This window comes from Spodoptera frugiperda, chromosome 4 (genome assembly GCF_023101765.2).
Source record: "Spodoptera frugiperda isolate SF20-4 chromosome 4, AGI-APGP_CSIRO_Sfru_2.0, whole genome shotgun sequence".
Taxonomy (NCBI): Eukaryota; Metazoa; Arthropoda; class Insecta; order Lepidoptera; family Noctuidae; genus Spodoptera; species Spodoptera frugiperda.
The window spans coordinates 2,447,481-2,469,813 of record NC_064215.1 but is presented as its reverse complement, the minus strand read 5'-3'; the positions used below and the strand labels follow the sequence as shown (position 1 = coordinate 2,469,813).

General features: G+C 35.9%; 1 long non-coding RNA gene across 1 annotated transcript in view; it reads right to left on the bottom strand.

Annotated features, from left to right (window-relative positions):
• Nucleotides 1–3,385: 3,385 nt before the first annotated feature.
• Nucleotides 3,386–22,333, bottom strand: part of LOC118272597 (uncharacterized) — a 66,701-nt gene continuing 47,753 nt past the window's right edge. The window contains exons 3-4 of the long non-coding RNA XR_007705292.1: nucleotides 4,075–4,155; nucleotides 3,386–3,483 (exon numbers count right to left, since the gene is read on the bottom strand). This is a non-coding gene — a long non-coding RNA (uncharacterized LOC118272597). The remainder of the gene's footprint in view (nucleotides 3,484–4,074; nucleotides 4,156–22,333) is intronic.

The following is a 22,333-nucleotide window of genomic DNA, read 5'->3' as shown; positions in this document are numbered from 1 at the left end:
TAGGCATGTAGTGGTTCTTAGTCAGTAAGACCCTGACACTCCCTCAAACCTATTTTTATGGGACAAGTCCGACACAACCTCTCATACCGCTGCAACTCCTGTAAGCCAGGATCTATAGTAGATACAACCATGAAAACACCGGAACACTGAAGTCCGGCGCGTCTGAGACATGAATGACTGTCTTAGATCCCACAACGAAATTAATTAGAAGATATTATTAGAGGAGAAGAAAAAGAATACGATAGTTTCAACACCACTCAAACCTAGATTATAATAATATAGTTTTTAACCAAGCAACATCTTCTGTTAACCATTCACTCATTCAGGTCGGTTCAGTAGCCAACCAATGGTTACTATTTCTGTACTGAATCAATTTTTGCCTAATTGAACCGCATAGTAACCCCTACAGTTAAATTCATTACTTAACTTCTAAAAATAATCAAAACAAGACCGTTTATAAATACTTTTTTCCATCCTAATTTGCGGAGATGAAGCCCTAGAAACAATATTTACAACTTTTTTTATTATTTCACTTCGTACGCGGTTCTTAGAAACATACAAAAATAGATTTGACAAGACCATTTCATTTTGATCACAATATGGCAGCTACAAGCCCAAATAGTTTCGGACTTCGATTAAGACCAATGTAGTAGATTTCTACTATATTTAATCTAATTTATCTACTGACTTTTTAAGTTCGAAAGTATTTTCAAAAAGAACATTTTTTTGTAATAAACACACATTACCTGTCTTTAGACATTAAATACCCTTCCCCACAACACCACTTAAGAATGCAGGCCTAACCTAATGAAACATCAGTTTATTTGCAAAAATTCATTCAGTAAACTTGCGTAATGACATGAAAATGATGATATTCTCCCAAAATATGGACAAACCACTTGGAATTAGTAGCACATAGCTTTGGGCCGCTCCCTCCATCTTTACATACGCCCACGGTGCAGCATAACCGTAAACTAAGTGTAAAATTTCATGTGAGCATGTTAAACTCAGGTACAGTCAGACACACAAACATTCATGCTTAAGGTGTGTAATAATATTTTTCTAAAAAAATAGTGCATTTTATCTAATGTTTGGTTAAAGAAATGAAGGACTTTTTTTCACATAGTTAACCATTTCTAGAAAAAGTTTAGGAACCGCATTTACTGGCGAGATGGTGGCCAAACGCCATCCTATTAATTACAAAAATCGAGGTCTATGGAACCTTCGAAATCATTGCACTTTCTTTATTAACTAAATTGGTTATAGATTGTTTCTTTTACTAATTCTTTTAGTATAAGAACATATGTATATAGTTTAGCATTTCAAAATTCGTACAACATTTTCGATACCTATCACAAAATTTTAACCAATATTTTTAGCATCAGCCCTGCTTCATATTTTTGACGGTTACTGTACTCTCCACAATAGTCACTTGATGATTTCAAACACGAGTGTTTAGAGAGCAAACAGTTGAATAAAACGTCTTGATCAAATAGCCCAGCTATCGTGACTTGGAAGATATACATGTAATTACATACTTAATATGGTAAACTTTATTTATTCGGAACGAAATTACCTTCTAGTTTTAGTCAATTACATTTTTGGGAATTTCTAAAAAACTGTGTTTGAAAAAGGTATGAATGAGTTCTGGGGTTGTGAAGAAGATCCACGTATATGATAATATTATGTATGATATGATAATGTTTATTTTTCGTGTGTAAATGCTATGTCAGTGTATGATAATATCAACGAATGTAACTATCGTAAAGTCATTGTCATCAAGACATCAGAATATAATGGATTGTATGTTTAAAAGCCTAAAAAGTAGCTCAATTATTTACAGTCTCCTAGCACAAGCAATAGGTATGATGACAGTGTATGTAAAAATGTAAAATTAAAAATCTATTTAGTCTGTCAGTTAGGTAATGAAAAAATATTGGACACATATTTTTTCAATCGTTACCCTATTCCTTGCATCAAAGGTTTGCTCGAATAATTTGTAAGAAATGCCTATTATACCTAATTGAAATAAAGTTTTTTATAGTATAGTATTTTGTTACCATCGCAGTACATTTTCTGGAAAAGTTGAGAAATACATTTTCGCTATCCGGACCCTGCTGTTGCTGGACAAAGGCCTCTCCCTCACTACGTCAGAAACAATACCTCTAAACAAAAGTTTGCATAATACATACCTACTTAAAATTTTAATGCATTTGCAAGTCTTTGAAACATTAAATTTAAACGATCACTTATGTTTTGTTCAATACTGTTTACCTTTAACTTTTCACCCACGTTTCTATTTGAAACCAAGGTTTATTAGGTATTTTATGTAGGAAGAGTCCACGTTGAAGATATATTGGTATTCCCACTATCTTGGTACCAGCTGTCATAAAACATTACGTGTATGTGTTGCGGGTCGTGTGTTAAAATTGGTAAAATGTTGGTCTTTCTAGGAGAATAATAAGACGTTTCTATTTTATGTCTGTCTAAAAGGATCTACAGTTGAGTGCACTCGGTTGTATTTTTGATTTTGAAATGTAATGAAACTTATGCATATTTTTTAACTTTCTAGATGTGGTTGAGACACTATCAAAGCTTGTTCTTATATCTGTCAAAGTTGCAGAAATCAAAATAATATTATCCAAGCCATTTCTTCTGTTAGGTGATGACCTAATTAAAATAATTCATAGTCCTGATTATTTGTAGACTAACCTATTACATACATAAACTTACATTAGGTACATTTAAAAAAAAACTTAGAAAGACCGTCACATACCATAATTCGCAGTTTAACTGCAACACATACACCATGGTGCATGGCGTCGTGTGAAAACAATTTCCCTTGCTCCATTGAACGGTGTTTTCTATGGCTGCCGTGACGTCGACTGCAGTATTCAATAACCTATATTGTCGAGCTAAAGTAACTGCGTATGCGCCGCAAGGCGAAACGTGCACTGCGTAAATAAAAAAATATATATAATTGAATATTGTATGGCAATAGTATCGTTTCTAATTGACATGGGACTTTTAACACAACTAGTTAATAACTGCCGTACTCAGAGACATTTTATGATTACATAAACTATTCCTTAGCAACGATTTTGTTCTGAAAAATTGCTAATAACTGGGCTAAGTAACCATTTAATGACTCTGTGTACGGCGGTAAGTATGGTACTTCGATTACATAAGAAAATCTTAGCTAAAAAACATGTTTTTTAATCATTAGGCTACTTAACTCTATCAGTCACTGGAACCATGTTAATGAAGGTTTGACTATAATTATAACCCTATAACTTGGTTAAATGTTCACCTTAGTATAAATAGATTAAAAAAAACATACCCAATATTATTTCGTACAACAGCCATCAATATAATAACTAAAATCATTTCTTTTTTTCCAGATTCCAGATTGAACATCGCACCACTGTACGTCGCGGCCATAAAGGAAGCTGCGCTTGCGTCGATTAATACACGTAGCTGTCGCTGCAACAAATTGTGAACGAAATGAATACCGATTGAAACTGCCGACTAATGGATTACTCACATTTTACTAAGCAAAGGATGTAACGTTAATGTCTTGTAATTTACTTGTATAAAGAATAAAATGAACTAAAGGTAATTTTAGCTTTAATGTAAGTGAGTAAGTGGGGCTTTAGGAATAAACGCATAATTATTTTTCGCATTTAATTTCAAATTAGCTTCTCTAGATAGTTCTTTAGAAATGAATAGATATATAGATAGATTTAACTGTGGGAGATGCTTCAGTACGAATGGGCCGGCTAGACCAGAGTGATAACCACGGCCTCACAGTAAACCGACGTGAAACAACGCTCGCGTTCTTCCCAATCTTCCTAATTCCCGATTTAACTACAACCCATAAATTTCTAACCCCCAAAAGGCTGGTAACGCACTTGTAACGCCTCTGGTCTTTCGGGTGTCCATGGGCGGCGGCGAATGCTTACCATCAGGTGATCCGTCTGCTCGTTTACCGGCTTATACCATAAAAAACTAAGCATATTTATTTCTGCCATATTCTAAGTATTATAGAAGGAAATAAACAATTTGTTTACGTACCTAAGTCGGTGGTATTAGTTGAATTATTAGTGATTTCTTCCTGTATGGGATGTTTATGTCTGTTTCTTCCTTCCTTCCTTCCTGCAAATACAGTACATTTTATGAGTATGTGTGGTAGAACAATAATTTATGTACATAGTTCATTAGTTATTATGCTGCCTGTAATTGGAATAAATACCTATGGGAAGAAATCTTTGCTCAATGTTTGTTAGAAATTAATCGACTTAGGGGATGTCTATTGTTCCTATCATATTTATAAGTAGATGTGATTTCCTCATACAAGATGTTAAAAATATAGTCGGACCTCCTGAATACTGCCTCGTATCGCAAAACTGTGGAACGAACTGTCGTCAGCTGTATTTCCGAACCGATATGACCTAAAATTTCAAAGAAAAGAGCGTATTCCATTTTAAAAAGCCGGCAATGCACCTGCGACACCTCTGGTGTTGCGGGTGCCGGTGCCGATGGGCGGTGCTGATCGTTTACCATCAGATGATTCGTCTGCACGTTTGCCACCTATCCCATAAAAAGTGGTATTTCTTGTAATTTACTTATACATGTCACCAAACTGTTTGGAAATTAACTCCTAATATAAAAAAACTGTGATCATCTACCTATGAACTCACAGATCATTGTCGATTTTAAAAATCATCTTTACAATCACCACTTAAGTAGGTAGGTAGGTAGCTAGTAAATGTTATCAAAATACAAACACAACATTTAACACACACCGCCAACGTAACAATTCGCAACACCCCATACACTTTGACAGTTCCAAAAACAAAACAAAACAATAAGTTGTTAACTACACACATATTGTGAACTGTGATTGCGGCCCTACATTCTGCAAAACTGACCTTGGCAAGTTTTTGACCTTGAGCAAACGTTCACAGTGACCCGACCTGACCTCAGTCCCGATTCTATTGTTCTACACTGGCCAAGCACATCAACCTACACCAGTCTGCCAATTGTTATTTCCAACTTTAGAACAAAGCTTTAAGGTTGAAAATGTAATAAAGGGGTTTGTCAGAAATGGGTAGCTTGACTTGCTGGTGACTAAACAGTAGCAGTTTCGGATTTAGTTTTAGTTGTCAAACAAGTTCGGTAGATGAGTCAGTTAGGGTTAACTATTTCGGTTCAGAATTTCGGTTGGTGCTTGCTAAATTATTGTTATAGTTAGGTTTATAGAAATTTTGTTGTTTGTGTAGTAGTTAAGTAAGTATCTTGTTAGGAGATGTGAGCTTGTTTGTGTTCTGTTAGCTGCATATAGTTGTGTCTATCTTTTAGATATTTATGTGTATGGGATGTTAAAATTTTGTAATATTTGATTAGTTTGATCGCGTGGCAGAACATATTTGAATTCACTTCGGAACCTATTAGATCGCGAATATTTAATTAATACTTAAATATACAATTATAAGTCTATCCCTTTAACTAAACCATGCGTACAAAGAGCAAAGGGCCCAGTAGGACTGATGCCGACCCGGAGCTGCGGACTGTTTAGCGGGTTAACAGGGCTCTAGGTCGAAAAGCAAGAGGAGTGGTTTTTGCTCTGTAAGAGTCTGACACTCCCTCTCGCCTCGGCTAAGGCGGGAGAAGCCATTGATGATTTAACTCCCACAAAACATTCCTTTAACTTAAAGAATCTTCCACATCTTCCAGAACGTACAATAAAAACGAAGATTTTATCTCATCACCTGTCGCCATCAAACATAGCCATCACAAAATCCTACTCCATCATCTAAACAAGAAAAACAACGTAACGCCTCAAGTTCAAAGACTCCACAAAGCACATTAACATTAGTATTCAGAGAACAAAACAAAAATCTTCTGCCCAAAGCTTTAGAGCCAATAATTGAATTAATATTCATGTCACTATCACGCCAAGCGTCCAGTGGGTAGGCAGGCAGTATAAAATTAGTTTTAACAGCAGACCTGACTCTGGTAAGCATACGAATTGCTTGTTAAAATCTGTCCCATTCTATAAAACTGTTAGTGACTAGTTATTCTACGACTAGCTTCTGCACGCAACTTTGGATGTGTAGGATCGTGACTTTATGCTGATTGTTTTTTTTATGGTAGTGGCGCCATCGGTGCTGCTCATGGACGCTTATAACACTAGCGGAGTTAAAAGTGCGTTACTATTGTCTTTTGAAGTTAGGGATTTGAGAATTGGGGATTCTTTTTATTCTAATTATCAGATCAGGAATAGCGAAGCTTCCAGGGAATGCAGGTGGCGGCTTGTCGTTCTACGTTGAGGACTAAGGGGGAAGCCTTTGTTCAAATTTTTTTTTTGATGATATTAAATTTAGTCTTTAAATTTAGTCCAAGATGATTGACTGTAATAAGATCATTAAATCCATTATATCAGTGAGTGCAAACATACCAAGAGGATTTTTTCGTTACTGTTCTCTATTGCTGTTTCCTTACCTATATTTGTTATATTGAACTAATATTTTCAACGTACAGACACACATATTTTACTGTTTTATTGTATGTATAGATTCTGAGTCTCTGATGTTTTGACTCTGACGCACGGCTCACTAAAATAGGCAACCGACTTTGACATAAAAATAAATTGACTATCTCATTTACATTTAGTGATGATAAGTTTGGAATGTGATCTTATATAGGCTTGGAAATAATGTGTAGTATTTTGGGTGAAATGGATCGGTAGTTTAAGAATGATTTATCAAAAATTTTATTGATACATACAAATGTTACAAATTACGTATATTTTGGACATTTTTTACGAGAGAAACGGACAAACGAGCAGAGATATTACCTGAAGGTAGGTGATTAGAGCTGGCTTACAGGATTATATTTAATACTTATTTACCTTTACCTAAATATTAGCTCATCTGAACTGGTGTCTCATTTCTCTAGCGTTAGTGAAATGAAAATATATGTATTAAAAGGAAAAAAGTTTTACCTTAATAAATGTCCGGAGCTGCGGACTACCTAGCGGGTTTACCGGGGCTCCGGCTCGAAAAGCAGGAGTAGGAATGGGGTGGTTTTTAGTTAATAAGAGTCTGACACTCTCTCTCGCCTCGCATAAGGCGGGAATGATTTTCCCCCTCAAAAAAAAGCTTAATAAATGTCGTAGAATACGGCTTTAGTGGAGATCGAATCTTTCGGGGAGAAGTCTTTCCGAAAGATTTTATCTTTATCTGTGACCATTACAATAATTATGAACTTAATTTAAAAATTATCGTCCAGACTACTCGCTATCCATCCTACACATTCGTGTGTCCTACAAAAAGTTCAAAGAAGCGTGTTACTATAATAAACAGGATGATTTGATACCGTAGAGCGGTGCCGCGTTTATAGTACACACTTTAGACTCCGTGATCATTACAAATACTCCTTTTATGATAACACTTGAAGATATTCAATTATATTCCAGTTTCGTAGGAAATATATATGTAGCGATGATACTATGTGTGTGTGGAGAGGTCATTCACACTTTACTCTTGAGTTCATTTACTAGTTTTAATGTGCCTTTGCTCTTATTATTTTTCTTCTTCTCTAATAATATCTTCTGATTTATTTCGTTGCGGGGATTCAAGACAGTCATTCATTTCTCTGGTTTTCAGTGTTCCGGTGTTTTCATGGTTGTATCTACTGTAGATCCTGGTTTATAGGAGTTGCAGCGGTTTGGGAGGGTGTGGCGGGATTGTCTCATTAAATATAAGCTTTAGTTACGTCGTGGTAAGAGTAGAAGGGATTTGTGACCTCCTCTACTCATCACGTGGGTGTCGTTATAGCTGACTAACTGCAGCAACAGCTGACTAATAATTAAAAAAAAATGGCAGTGTTCTCTTGCCAGCTTGCTACTGATGTTGCAAGTGTACTTCGGAGCTGCGGACTAGCTAGCGGGTGTACCGGGGCTCGAAAAGCAGGAGTAGGAACGGGGTGGTTTTTACTCAGTAAAAGTCTCTGACATGAGAAGTCATTGGATGATATCCCCACCCAAAAAAAAAACTCATTAGTATTTACCGTCATAGACATTTAACCGTCATCCTCTTCCATTTCAAAAAAAAAAACAAATTAAAGTTTCTAAACAAACTAATAAAACAAAAATGTTACGCCAATTAAAACGAGCCTGTTTTTAAACTTATTTGGCAGTTTAAATTCAACATGGTGATCAAATTAAAGACCAAAAAAGGCCTAAAGTTGTAAACAGGTTCTGATAACTGTTACATCCAGTTTAAGACTAATTTGTGATGACAAAACTCGAAAAGCGATTAAGCATGTTACCAGAACCGCTTAATAAAACGATTAAGGTAAAAAAGACTTTATTTCTAAGACGTTAGGAACTTTAATAAAGATAGTTAATGTGTACTAACTTGTAAGCAGTAGGGGAAAGGTTACGGCTAAGAGAATGCTCAGTAATTTTGACCAGGATTTTTTAATTTTTCATATTATTTATGACATTAAATGGTTAGATAAATCACGTCAATATTATGTGAACCTACTTTGGTCATTGGAACTACTTGAAGGGGATTAGTAACCGAATAACCCCAGTATAAGGACACTGCAAGATGAGAGAAATCACAAGCATATACTGAAGGCCCAATTACCCGCTTCCCAATCCCTGATTCCCAACATCCCTTAAAGTCCTAAGCCCCAAAACGCAGGCAACGCACTCTGGTGTTTCGGGTGTCCATTAGCGGCGGCGATTCGTCACATGATCCGTCTTCTCGTTTACCGGCTTATACCATAAAAAGTAATATCGCTGATCCTTTAAAAAAAACCTCAGGATTTTCTTAAAAAACACAATCAAATGTCTCAATAACATAACAAAACATCTGTTTAAAATGCCTTCGGGTCGATACAACCCAGTATCGCCACTACACGTTACTACTACAGGGTTAAATTCCGAATTGTCCAAGTTCAAGTGCTTGAACGCACTTACGATGCGTGTGCGCATGTTAAAGCTATCAGTTCACTACACACTGACCCGTCCCGTTAGACATTCGATCCCAACTTTATTGTAGACCCGTTGTAATCTTAGATTGAATCCTATCCTAATAATATTGTAATGGATGTTTGGATGTTTTCGATGTTTGGATGTTTGGGTGTTTGGATGTTTGGATGTTTGGATGTTTGGATGTTTGGATGTTTGGATGTAGAGATGTATGGATGTATGGATGTATGTACATACAAGCACAGCTAAACATCCATACATATGTATGATGCTTGGATGTACGGATGTTTGGATTTTTGATGTATGGATGTATGTATTTTTGTTACTCTTCCACGGAAATTCTACGGAATGGATTCAGATGAAATTAGATACAGAGATAGATTATTATATTCTGATATAATTTGGGGTATTTCTTTTCTATTAAATGCAAGCGAAGTCGCCGGCAGAAGCTAGTTTATAAAATAATGCAGATAGATCTAGGTATCCTAGATAACCTAGGCTGTGGAGATAAGGCTTCATCTTTAGGTATAAACTTCGTATGAAGATTATTACACTCATTTTATTGGTTACTGTGAATGTAGGTTAGGTATGTAGGATTACAGTTACAAGTATTAGGAATTTTGAACTGAAGATGGTTTGGTGGAGTAGCATCTACAGGTTATAAAGATATGAGAAGATATTTTGTTTAGCTTATATGAAGAGAAAATTAAGAAAATCTCGCAAAGAAAAACATTTCGACGAAATGTTAACTTGTTTTTTTTTAACTTTGCCCCACACTAAGATTTTCTTCTGTGTTGTGTGTGCGTTTACAAACATACAAGTTGAGTTTAGACAAGAAACAACAATTTGTGGATCACACAAAGAGTTGCTCTGTGCAGAAACCGAACCCGCTACACGTTCTACGGCAGCCAGTTTGCTCAGCCACCGCGCCAACCGTGCAGTCAAACTCGTTAAACAGTAATAATTAAAATTAAGTAATTCCTAAGTAAAGCCTCTTAATTTATACCCGTATAAATACTCACAATACACATTTTCAGACACAATTTTTTTTTATTTAATAAAACAACTGAGGCACCAACTATTTTTCAAGTTTATGTCCCATTCATCAAAATTGTGAAACTTTACACTCTACATTACAAACTCCAAATCATTAAAGTACCAATTCAATTTTACAACCATAAATCTAAACATAATTTTAATTAGCACTTGTAGGAACAATCAAACCCCTCCTTAGTAACCTAACGGTCAACCATTGTGTCCCTTATAAGAGTCAATAGTCCACCATCATCCCGAATGATCTGCCAAAAGAAGTCAGCAGCAAGCATTGCAACTATGTCATTATGGTATATTCAAATTATTCCAATACGTATTCAAATTCATTTTGAATTTTATGTAGGTATTGAAATTCGCGTCATCAGGCCTTAGACTATTTATGGGACAGTAGGTATGATATGGTTCTTGGTAAATTTTGGGATAACAAATTTTAAGTGTGGGAGAGCGATGCTTTGGCACAAATGGGCTAGCTCAACCGGAGTGATAGCTCAACCGGAGGCTTCACAGAAAACAGTGTTCATGGGCGGCGACGATTGTATACCATTAGGTGATCCATCTGCTCGTTTACCGGCTTATGTGAGAAAGCGTTGCTTCGCGTTGGTTTTCTGTGAAGCCGTGGTATCACTCCGGTCGAACCGGGCCCTTCATGCCGAAGTATGGCTCTGCGAGATTTAAATCCGAATTATTAAAAAAAAAACTTGTGGTCACTCCACAAGAGTGAAGAGGAAAGCATACAAAGTAACTTTGGTGTTAGAATATCAAATGATTGTAATAGATTATCTTTTTTTTTTCAATATTTATAGGCTATTGTAGTCTCAAAGGATGGCCTATTATTTCGGCCACTACCTACGCGCAAAGAATTTTAAATCATCATCTTAAGGGTCATTGAACTTACGTTTGTACTTCACCAACTTACATTTGCCACTCCATCTTCAAATTACAGCTTTATTGTCAAGAGCATTGGGTTTAAAATCGTATGGCTTGGAGTTTGTAGTCTGTTCATTTATGTTGGCTGGTACAAGCTTGACCAAGACGAAATCTGTGATCGGAATTGACTGAGCTTGTACAGATTAAGTATTGGATTTGGTGACGAAAATTAAATTGAAAATGATTGTCGTATCTACTGCATATTTTGACCAACTTGTGAGTACCTACAGCAGGACTAATTGTTTCATAAGTATCTTTTGCTATTAAATGAAAATAGACTAGCTAAATAGTGAACATCTTTCGATAAAACTTCAACCATAATGATACTATATTAAAACCCAATATATGAGAAGTCTTTATTCGACCCTGGAATTTTATCTTTTTTTTAAACGTTGCCCCACACTAGGATTTAGTCATACAAGTTCACATACAAATGACACTCATACCTGCAACAACAATTTGTGTATCACACAAAGAGTTGCTCTGTGTGGGAATCGAACCCGCACCGTGCAGTTATCATATTCCACCACTAACCGTTATCAATATGGATAAAATTATTTATAAACTTAATACATACAATAAAAACTTATAACCTATTAAAATATCAACATATTATGTTAAAATTACAATTTATAGAAATAAAATATTGAAATAATTACTGAACATATTATTTAAATTGAACATATTTGACAAAACTTTAATTTCTTGAAATTAATACCAGTATTTACGACTTTGTCACATTAATTATGAGTCATAAAATACAATCATAGCTATTTATTAAGATTTTTTAAATTACATTTATATCATAAATTCAAGTGTGGGAGAGCCATGTTTCGGCACGAATGGGCCGGCTCGACCGGTGTACTACCAAGGGCTCACAGAAAACCGACGTGAAACAACGCTTGCGTTGTGTTTCGTTGTATGAGTAAGGTTACCGGAGGCCCAATTATCCCCCTTCCCAATCTTCCCAATCCCCAATTCCCCAATAACCCTTAAATTCCTAACCATCCGGCCAGCAACGTTGCCGCCTTTGGAGTTACTCCAAAAGGCCGGCAACGCACTCATCAGACTTGTAATGCTTCTGGTATTTCGGGTGTCAAAAGACGGCAGCGATCGCTTACCATCAGATGATTCGTCAGCTCGTTTACCGGCTTATTCCATAAAAAACCATTCAGCTCAAACCACAGAAACAAAAGCAATAAAACAAACGATGAATCAAAGCACCGGAAAAATAAGTTCCGAATGAGTAACCACTAGCAACATAAACAAAAATGTTTTGAATCAACTAAAAATTAACTTAACAATAAAAAGTCAATTAAAAAGGCCAACAGAATTGTAGAGGAAAAGGGCTGTGACGAAACCTCGGTAATAAGTGGGTAGGCAGAAATGGAAGTGGTACACAATAATTTGGTTAATAACATTATCCAAGACAATAGATGTTTTATGGAACTGTGCGGTGACTGTGAATTTGGTGATGGACTGTCCTTTGCATACCTCGTCTGTTTAGTGTGGAATAAGAGGGTTTATACATAGTTGAATTCAAGGCTTAACTATTATTTTTTTTTGGGAATTGACTATATCCGTAGTACAAATTTGTTTTTGGTTGAACGAAAGCGCGTTCGGCGCTCTGATTGGTTGGTTAATTCGTGCTAGCCAATCAGAGCGCCAAACGTGGCGTCAATCATTATGTCACGCTTATATCAAACGAGCAATTAAATCAGTTTAAATGATTAGTCGTATTCAAACATAACATCATGACTTTTATACCCGAAATGCGTACGTAAAGGTGGTTTTATACCAGAAATTAAAGTTAAGAACACCAGCTCCTAAGTTAAGGATATCAGCTCCATATAATAAATACTAAATCAGAGCAATTTACGAGCACATTACCTTATATGGAACTAATCAACTTTTTCCTACTATCTCAAAACCAATAAAGAAAACACAGTCACTCTACAAAAAGCAAAGCTTTTTGTATGACAATGCGCACTGACCGCCCACGACACATCCGGTATTTTGTTACCGTTTCACTTCCCGGGATCCGAACTCGGTTTAGAACTATAACTCAGAATACTAGGAACACTCTCTTTGCTAGTGCCGTGGGTATGAATAAAATCAGTATTTATTATTATGGAGAATCGAAGGCAATGAAATAAGTTCGTGGTATGACAATTATTAATAATGAAATTGTACCCAAAGATGGGGACTGTATTCCATAAGTGGTGGAACCTGTGTCTTATACAGCAGCAGACGATTAGCTTCTTCGAGGTTAATTTCTACTCTCTAAATGATCGTAGAATTTTGTTCGATATGTCGACACCAAGTATTCCAAAGCTAATTAAGCTAGTAAGAGGTAAGGGCCGACCCGGAGCTGCAGACTACTAGCGGGTTACCAGGGCTCCGGCTCGGAAAGCAGAAGTAGGAATAGGGTGGTTTTAAGTCAGTAAGAGATACTCCCTCTCGTCTTGCCCGAGATGGGAAGGGATGACGTTCCTCCCTCAAAAAGTTAGATTTAAGGACAGTGTGAGATACGACGAGTATACTAAGGGACAAAAATTTTGATAAAGATTGGCCAGCAGGGATTTCTGAATTCTGATATACCTTTTAAACTGTGATCTCCAATCGACCTCAATCTGGAAAATCCTCATAGAGATCCAACGCATGGGGTTAATGAAATCGGGTTTTTAAACTTTGCTGTAAAATCAAATTGACCATTTTAAGATACAAAACAAATCTGTCGATCTGAAAGAAGAAGAAATTATGAAAACATGACTCCTAGAAGTTGTTTCGAAAGACATAAAAGTAAAATGGTCCATAATTACATGTGTGTAAGTACGATGATCGAAATCACACAAAGAATGATTATGCACTTACGTGGGTAGTTGTTAGGAGATAGAAATCTTTGCTTCTGTGCGTTTATTTAATTATAGCTCGTATGGTCACATTGATAGCGGGCTCAGTATGCGTAGAATGTCTATCCGTACCTATATTCATCTGGTAGGTATTATATTTTTGGTGGTATAATGTGGTGGCCCGGAGGTTTGAGACGCGCGCCCGCTCTGACTCGCTTTGGTGCGGGCTCGAAACCTACCAACGGCAAAGTACCAATGTGACTTTTTCGGATTTATATGTAGAATAAGTTTGCCTTTATGGCTATAGCTAAATATCAGCGCCATGGACTCTAACCTTGACTTGTCCGGTCCACAGAATTACGCTTAACACTAGCCTTTTGCGCTGCAACGCACTATAAACCTTTCAATCATCGAACCACATGACAATCGGCGAAGCGCCACCGCTTCATTGTAAATATCCCACCAACTTGCACGAAGCGCTTTGTTTCACACTTGCTTTTGCGAACTGCTAAGGAGTGGAATTCTTTATTATTATACTATATTTTGAGTTTTACATCACAATAAACGATATTTCCTTCTTTCTTTCTGAGTAAGTCTAAAATCGCCTCCGCTCATAGCACCCGCTGTCACTAGTGCCTCAATGCGTGCTCAAACCCACCTTGTTACAATAACTTTATCTTGTGCTCCGTCAACGGTAACCGGCCAATTTCGTAACACAAAACCGTTACATACACTCATTTACATTTTCTAGTTTAGTTCATCTAATTATGTTTACATAATTGCGGGATTAATTATTTAACGTTTTTTTTTTTATCACGGCTATGTTTTATATTAACGCGTTTGTATGCGTTATTGTTAAAATTTCACTTGGGTTGGCTTAATTTGGTAAGTTGTTTTGGTTTCGTGATGGGGTCCTGTTAGGTCTTTGATGTGTGTGATTATATTTTGTTTAGTTCATAGATTCTTATTTAGATAAGTTTATTTTATGTAAGCGATCAGCGCAGTCCACAGACACCCGCAACACCAGAAGCGATACCGGTGCGTTGTCGGCCTTTTAAAAAAGAATCAGTGAGATCAGTGATCTGAAATGAGTATGTTAAGTAGGTACGAGATATTCGTAGGTAGGAAAACAGCGGTAGACAAGAAAATAAATAATTGCAGTTTTACTTCACGTATATTATATTAGTTTGAACTAAAGAGTTAAAACTTCTGATTAAAAGAATCGTTCTCGCACAATCTGACACTTGTCTTACGTCGTTCTTTCTATCTCTGCCTAACACACTTACAACCCTTTCATACATCTTACGTTCCAACTCCATCATTGTGTTTAATACTTATTTCATCATAATCATTATCTGACAGCCCATCATCAAATTACGTCTACTGCTGTACATTGGCTTCCCAGTAGTTTGCAGAAAGATATTATTACAATTTTTGCTCCTTCACGGAAATATACCTATCTTTCCAACATACTACACAAATAAGCGAAAAGTTTACCCAAAAAAATACATCTCTACCTACTTCATCACGGAAAATACAACCACGATCAACAAAAAAAGATATTTCAATCATTAAATTAATCACAATTTGGTACTTCCCCATTATTTCATTCGCTTAGAAGTTTCCGTTCACAGCTTATCGAGCGATTATCACTTTTTTATGCGCAAACGCATCAATTTAGTTTCTTGCTGTAAGTGGATCATGTGTTAAAATCGGAATCGGGTCGTTAAGTTGGCAAATTATGGCCTTAGATAAGTTCGCTGTTTGATTTATTATTTTCCTTTTATCTTCGGCTTAATTACGACCTTTGAAATTAGTTTTTTTTTTTGGAATTAGTGTTTCTTTGACCGCTTCGTTGGAGTGAAAACAATTGCTATTGGTATGATTTGTGTTGGAAGAGTAATAGTTATAGTAGGTGTGATGCTAATGCTAACTATAATTTAATTTGAAATTGTTTGTGTTTGAAAATTACTCGTAGAAAATTTTTTCTTAGTTACAAAAGGTTTTTCATGAGTGACTGTGCTCAAGAAGTATTTTTGTCTCATAAAACTATATACTTAACTTTCAAAAAGTGGACACTACTGCTACCGGTCATATCACTACAAGGGTAGGTATAACCCAAAGGTAAAGGTAAAACCCCAATAATACTTTGCCCGACCCGAGAATCAACCAAAACCTCTTTCTCAGCAGTCGCACATACAAATTCGAACGAAGAAGATGTACCTAAAACGAAACAGTAAAAAAATGCTTCCAATTATATGTACCGTTACATAATTAATTGCTCACACTAAGAGACTTACAAAACCGTATTTTGTATTAAAACACATTAACGTCAAACTGTTCACTGGCAAAAGGATAATTATTAATTAGATTACTGCCGTGTGAAAAGAATTTAGGTATTTAACCAAGATAGTAGACCTACAATTGGATTAATACGCGGATGTTCTTCTCTTACCGCGGGTATACCAGACCCATCGTCTATTTGACAGTCATAATTATGGAGTTTCTATGGAGAAATTTAAGCGAGGGAGAGCCATGCTTCGGCACGATGAGTGATACCACAGCCTCACAGAAAACCGAGGTAAAACCCTGTTTCTTTCTGTTTCTTTATGTGATTGAGGTTACCGGGGACCCTAAACCCCCCTTCCTTATCTTCCCAATCCTTGATATCCCCAACAACCCTTAAATTTCTAACCATGGGCGGCGGCAATTACTTACCATCACGTGATCCGTCTGTTTGTTTACCGGCTTATACTATACAAAAATACAAACTCAACCAACATCGGACTACAAACAGTATCATTTGAAAAAATACTTCCCACTTAAATGAGTTTTTGTTTCCTTGGCTTTCTAATTCAATGTGAGGGTCCTAGGCCCTAATGAACACAAACAAAGAAACAAACAATAGGACCACGCATCATGACGCTTTAACAATAACCTACCAATTTTGGACAGTTATAGTACTTTATTAACTAGATAATTATGTTATTTTGTATGGGTTTTCACATCCTATAGATCAGTAAAGGATCTATATTAGAAAGTTATCGAGTGTGATTCCTGAAGTGTAAAAACATCACGTATTTAATTGCCTTCAAACGTAAAAGCTGTGCAATTTGGTTTAATAGAATATCTCAAAATCATACATTCATTCAGTATAGTAATTTGATGATATATTTTTGAAAAATAAGTATGGTATTTAATGCAAAAATTTGATGACACCGATATCGTAATAGGTCCAGGATTTGCACTAGTTACAATTTTTTCCTCTCAAACTATGTATATAAAACATGCACCTACCACTGGTTTGTCTCTGCATCACCCAAAGGTTTGGCTGGTAGAAAATGCCTACGGCATTAACCTCACCTTGTGTACACATTTATGTACATGAAGAGCTAAATAAATAAATAAAAACATATAACACAAACGCTTATTCCATTCACAGGCCTTAAAATTGAAACCAATGGGCATTACCATCAACTTATAAACTTTTTAACCGACTCACGTATGTAAGTATAATTTCACATAATGTTTATAATATGTTACCACCATGACAGTAGCAACACGTTTGTCACGGCTACAGGCTGGAATTATACGGAATTAGGCATCGCCTCTACCGGCCACATCCTCGTTTACTCTGTTGCTATCATAAAGTATATCATCGTGTTTCAGATAAAAAATGTAGGCACGTATAGAAATGTGTATTATTTTTATGCTTACTGCACAGCTTATGTATTATTTATTATTGGTACATATGGGTCAGCTCGACCGAAGTGATACCACGGCCTCACGGAAAACCAACGTGAAACAACGCTTGCGTTGTGTGAGCGAAGTTACCGAAGGCCCAATTACCCCACTTCAGAATCTTCCTCAACAACCCATAAATTCCTAACCCCTAAAAGGCCGGCAAAGAATCAGCGTGTCCCTGGGATTTCGGTGCGACGGCGTTTACTTATCATCTGGTGATCCGTCCGCTCGTTTACCGACTTATACCACAAATAAAAGTATAGCGACTGAACTAAATATGCCAATCCGCACGACTGCAATAAAATATATCAATCTACACACCTGTACTATAATCTAAGCTCCTCCAAGCAGATGATTTGCAAATAAAACGAAAGTCGGTGCCTTTTAACCGACGAGAGGAAGTCATATTCTATTCTAGCTCAGATTACACAGATTACATTAGCTAATGAAGGATCCTATAAATATGGCCACTACTAGATATTTAACTGAGGTATTTTATACTGGTTTCTTATTACTTCGGTTCAGTTATGTCTCTTACGAGTAGTTAAGGCGACACATCATCTAGCTAGGTGGGTTCTGTAATTTTAGATTTGTAATGAAGAAATTTACTTGATCATTAGATCTTAAATCGATCACTATTAAAGACAAAACCTTAAAAAAAGGAGAACAATTCAATTTTCGTTATTCTCTTCATTCTCCTAAGTCTAAAAAATACTATGCGGAAAACCGCATCACAATCGGTTCCGTCAAACGCGAAACAATAATACATACATGTCAAACTAACAAACAGAACAACAGTTTTTTTGAAGTCGGTTAAAAATACGAGTTTATCTCTCTTTGAATCATACCTACTTACGATATAATCCTGTATTTAATAGAAAACATTTTATATCATCAGCAACAACCAGCACCAGACTGTTGGACTGTAGTAAACCTCCTCTACATAAGAGGGATTGCCATAATCTCCACACACGGCAGATGTGTTGGAGATCACAATTTTAAAAGATCATATTTATCATAGAGCGCAGCTAATCTTTGTCGGCTCTTACAACACCGTTATTTACAAACAAACAAACAATTTCGAAACTAAAAACGACGAGACCTTGCGACTAGCGACGAAATCTTAATAAAATCTACCCACTTTGGACGTTCCCACATACATTGGTATAGTAAAAATGGTATAAAAATAATATTATTGCCTGCGAACACATTAATTTTATGTACCTGGCCAATAAACATGTCAGAACTTTCGATATACCGGCCGTGGCACATTGTGTTGCGACATCAGAATCAGGAAATGACTCTATCGCGGGTCGCTGCCTCTACTAAAACTCTGGCGTATAGATGCTAGATGTGACTTTGTATATTTTTAGGTATTTTTTAAGTATCCAATTAATTGTGTGCAACTTTGTATGTGAATTAATGAATTTTGTGCAAAAATAATATTTTTTTTGTGTTTGTTACTATTGCATTGTGTTTCTCTTTAAAAAACAGAAAATCTTGAACCTTCAAGAAAAAAGCGTATTCACTTTTAAAAGGCCGGTAAGACGGCCATTTCTGGCTGTCCATGGGCGGCGCTGACAGCTTACCATCAGGTGACTGATCTGCTCATTAGCTCCTATTCCATAAAAATAAGCATGAATGTTAATAGTTTCAAAAATAACTGCAAGTACGTTGTCCCCAAATTAAAATATTACATCAATTGCACACCATTTGCAAGTATGAATGAAACAAATACTAAACTAATCTAATACAATATAATAAAATCCCAAAATCATTTTTATCATCATCATGTCAGACAGAAGTCTGTATGGACGTCTAAGCATTATATAATATCTTTATCTTTAAAGTTAAAAAACAATATTTCAACAACTACGCTCAAGCCACATCCAGCAAATCTAAATCAACAGAAACCATAGAAGCATTACACGCAGCGCCGAGCATAGTGATCCCCGAATGTTTACACATTAGCATCCATCATGCACTGAGCACATCACTATTAAATTAGATTACCTTTAGAATATAACACACAACATACAAACTACTATGAGTAGTAACTAAGTATGACGAAATCGGTGATTTTTGTAGATCAATCAGCTTGATAAGTGAGGTTGATGAACTGTTATTTAGAGGGGATATGTTATGCGGTTGTTTTTTTGTAAGGTTTTTGAGGTGTGTAGAAATGTTATCGGTAGGTGGTGACGCTGTTGCATTGGTCAGCTACTCTACACTTCCCGCAGTTGTCATATTCATAGCTTAGTACTGGTGAAAACGGATTGAACTAAGATATGTTTTTTTATGTGGAAGGATGTGTGCTGTATGGTCAATGCTAGATAGATGGAGAGGTGCAGCTATGTGCAGAGGAGAGTACTTACATCAACTACTTTGCAGTGACACATCTTCGTCGAAGCGCTATATAGCGTAGTATCAGTGGAAAGGGTCACATAGTTTCATAGCTTAGCTACATCCTTGCGGCATAGTTACATAGCTCATGGTAAAAAAGCACCCTTGGCGAGAGAAGACATTGAACGAACCTCAAAAAAAAAACTCACATAATACATACATATAATTTTCTTTAACGTCTTATTTAATACAAACCGTTTAACTATTGTATTAAAATCTCATACTCGTATAAAACTATTTTTACCGTACAAAAGGGCAAAGTTATAAACTACAGTTAATCTTTAGTATTTAATCTTAGAATAAATAAAGTAAACCTTGTTTCCACGCATGAAGTTAAACTCAGTCCACAGTTTAACTGAAGTTATGTTAGTTAAGTTAGTATAATTAGCTTGAGAAAATCTCTGGTTATAAATTAAGTTATCAAAGGTATAAATTACAGGGCAATTATAGATTGAAATGACTCTTTGATTTAATGATCACAAATGCGGTTGCTGAATATGAGAATCTAGGTTCGATTGTTGGAGCTCTGGAGTGCCTAACGGGTTACCGGGCTCCAAAAGCAGTAGGAACGGGGTGATTTTTAGTCAGTAAGAGTTTGACACTCCATCTCGCCTCATCCGGGTGGAAAAAGTCATTGGATGATTTTTCCTTCTCGAAAAAAAGCCATATAGCCTTCTTATTTCCATACTTAACATAACATAATTTTGAAAACCATAAAAAGGTCAAATATGCTTGGTGTGATCCGAAAATCGAAGTCAAAACGTCTTGCTCATATGTCTACTTAATACAAAAATAAATGGGATATATTTTTGAATAAATATGGTCATAAAATCTGAAAAAAAAAATTTGGCTCAGTAGTAAATCAAGAAACACTTTACATTTTACAATAAACTCCGTGTGAATAACGAGCTTCTGTGTGAAAACTATAAAAATATTTTAAATAGGTAAATGTCTGCCTACCTAGTATAATAATATTTAGTTTTATAGTCCACCTCGACCTTACAAAACGGTTAGCAAATAAAAATGACATTCTAAGTTATATTGTAACGTAAATTATCTATAGGAGTTTTTATTTTTATAGTTTTCTCACTAAATTAACTGGTGATTGAGAAATTATGTTTTAATTCTTTAAAAAGCTAAAGAATATCTTTAAAGTGTATATTATGAAATTCACGAAGGCTATGTACTGTTGCATTTACAATTTTTTTACGCTTATTTATAAATGATAAATGATATTTATTTGCAAATAGGTTATAAAATAACACTTTTACACGTCAATATTTAATTACACGTATAATAGTTTATTTCCACAAAGTGACTGAATTCGAAGCCAATCATGCGCAAGGTATTCAAGCGCCGATTTCGACAGAGACACTATGGTTTGTCCAAGCGAAATGTTGGGTACGACTAGCAAATCTTCGTGCTCAAAGTGTAGATAGTGATGTATGGGCAACAGCAACCACCGTCTTCACTGTGTACTTACGACAGATAGGAATAAGTACATTAAATTTGTCTCCATATCATCTCTTCCCTCTGATGTCTTCGCAGCCATCATTAGCCATCGAAGATTTGAATTATCGACAGTCATGTATTGCATTTTTGACGGAAATCATTGAACATGAACTGTTTAAACTGTAACTTCCAACAAGCCGACCAATCATGGGGATTATTTAAAACCTACTTATGTAGAAGATAACTAAACTTCAGTACCTAGTCAACTGCCCTTGACTTCAGCGTGTTTTAAGTGATCACCAGAAAAATACATAACCTTCTCTGACTATTAAGCGCGACATTTGTTAGGAAATCCATAACCTAAGGACATAGGTCACTCTATACTGGTCGTATAATAGACATATCAAGTAGCATGTCACAATTGTATTAATTATTACCCACAGCCAATTATAGGTGGCCTATAACAGAACCAATCTAAGTCAAAAGGTCAAAATACTTCGTGTCTTACATATCATTAGAATACCTACGGTAATTTATCAAAACGTTCACAGTGAAACATTAGTACACCCAACAAATAATACCGCAATAACAATGGGTAATATGCAAGCAATTATCTCCCCTATATGCCATGCAACAATATTAATAGTTGTGTGCACGATTTTGACAGTTATGGTCAGTGATCGTTGGGCTCGCAGTAGGGTTGGGTTTGAAAAGATTTTTGAAGATTGTTGTGAGTAATAATTTTAATAGTCATTGAGAGAGATTGACATAGATTGGCTGGATACTATTTATTCATTTGTCACGTATTGACTGCAGAAGAAAATGCATTTGTTTCCACCGCAATACTCTTATAAGGAATTACATGTTTAATAGTACTCTTTTATACATAAACCGTATG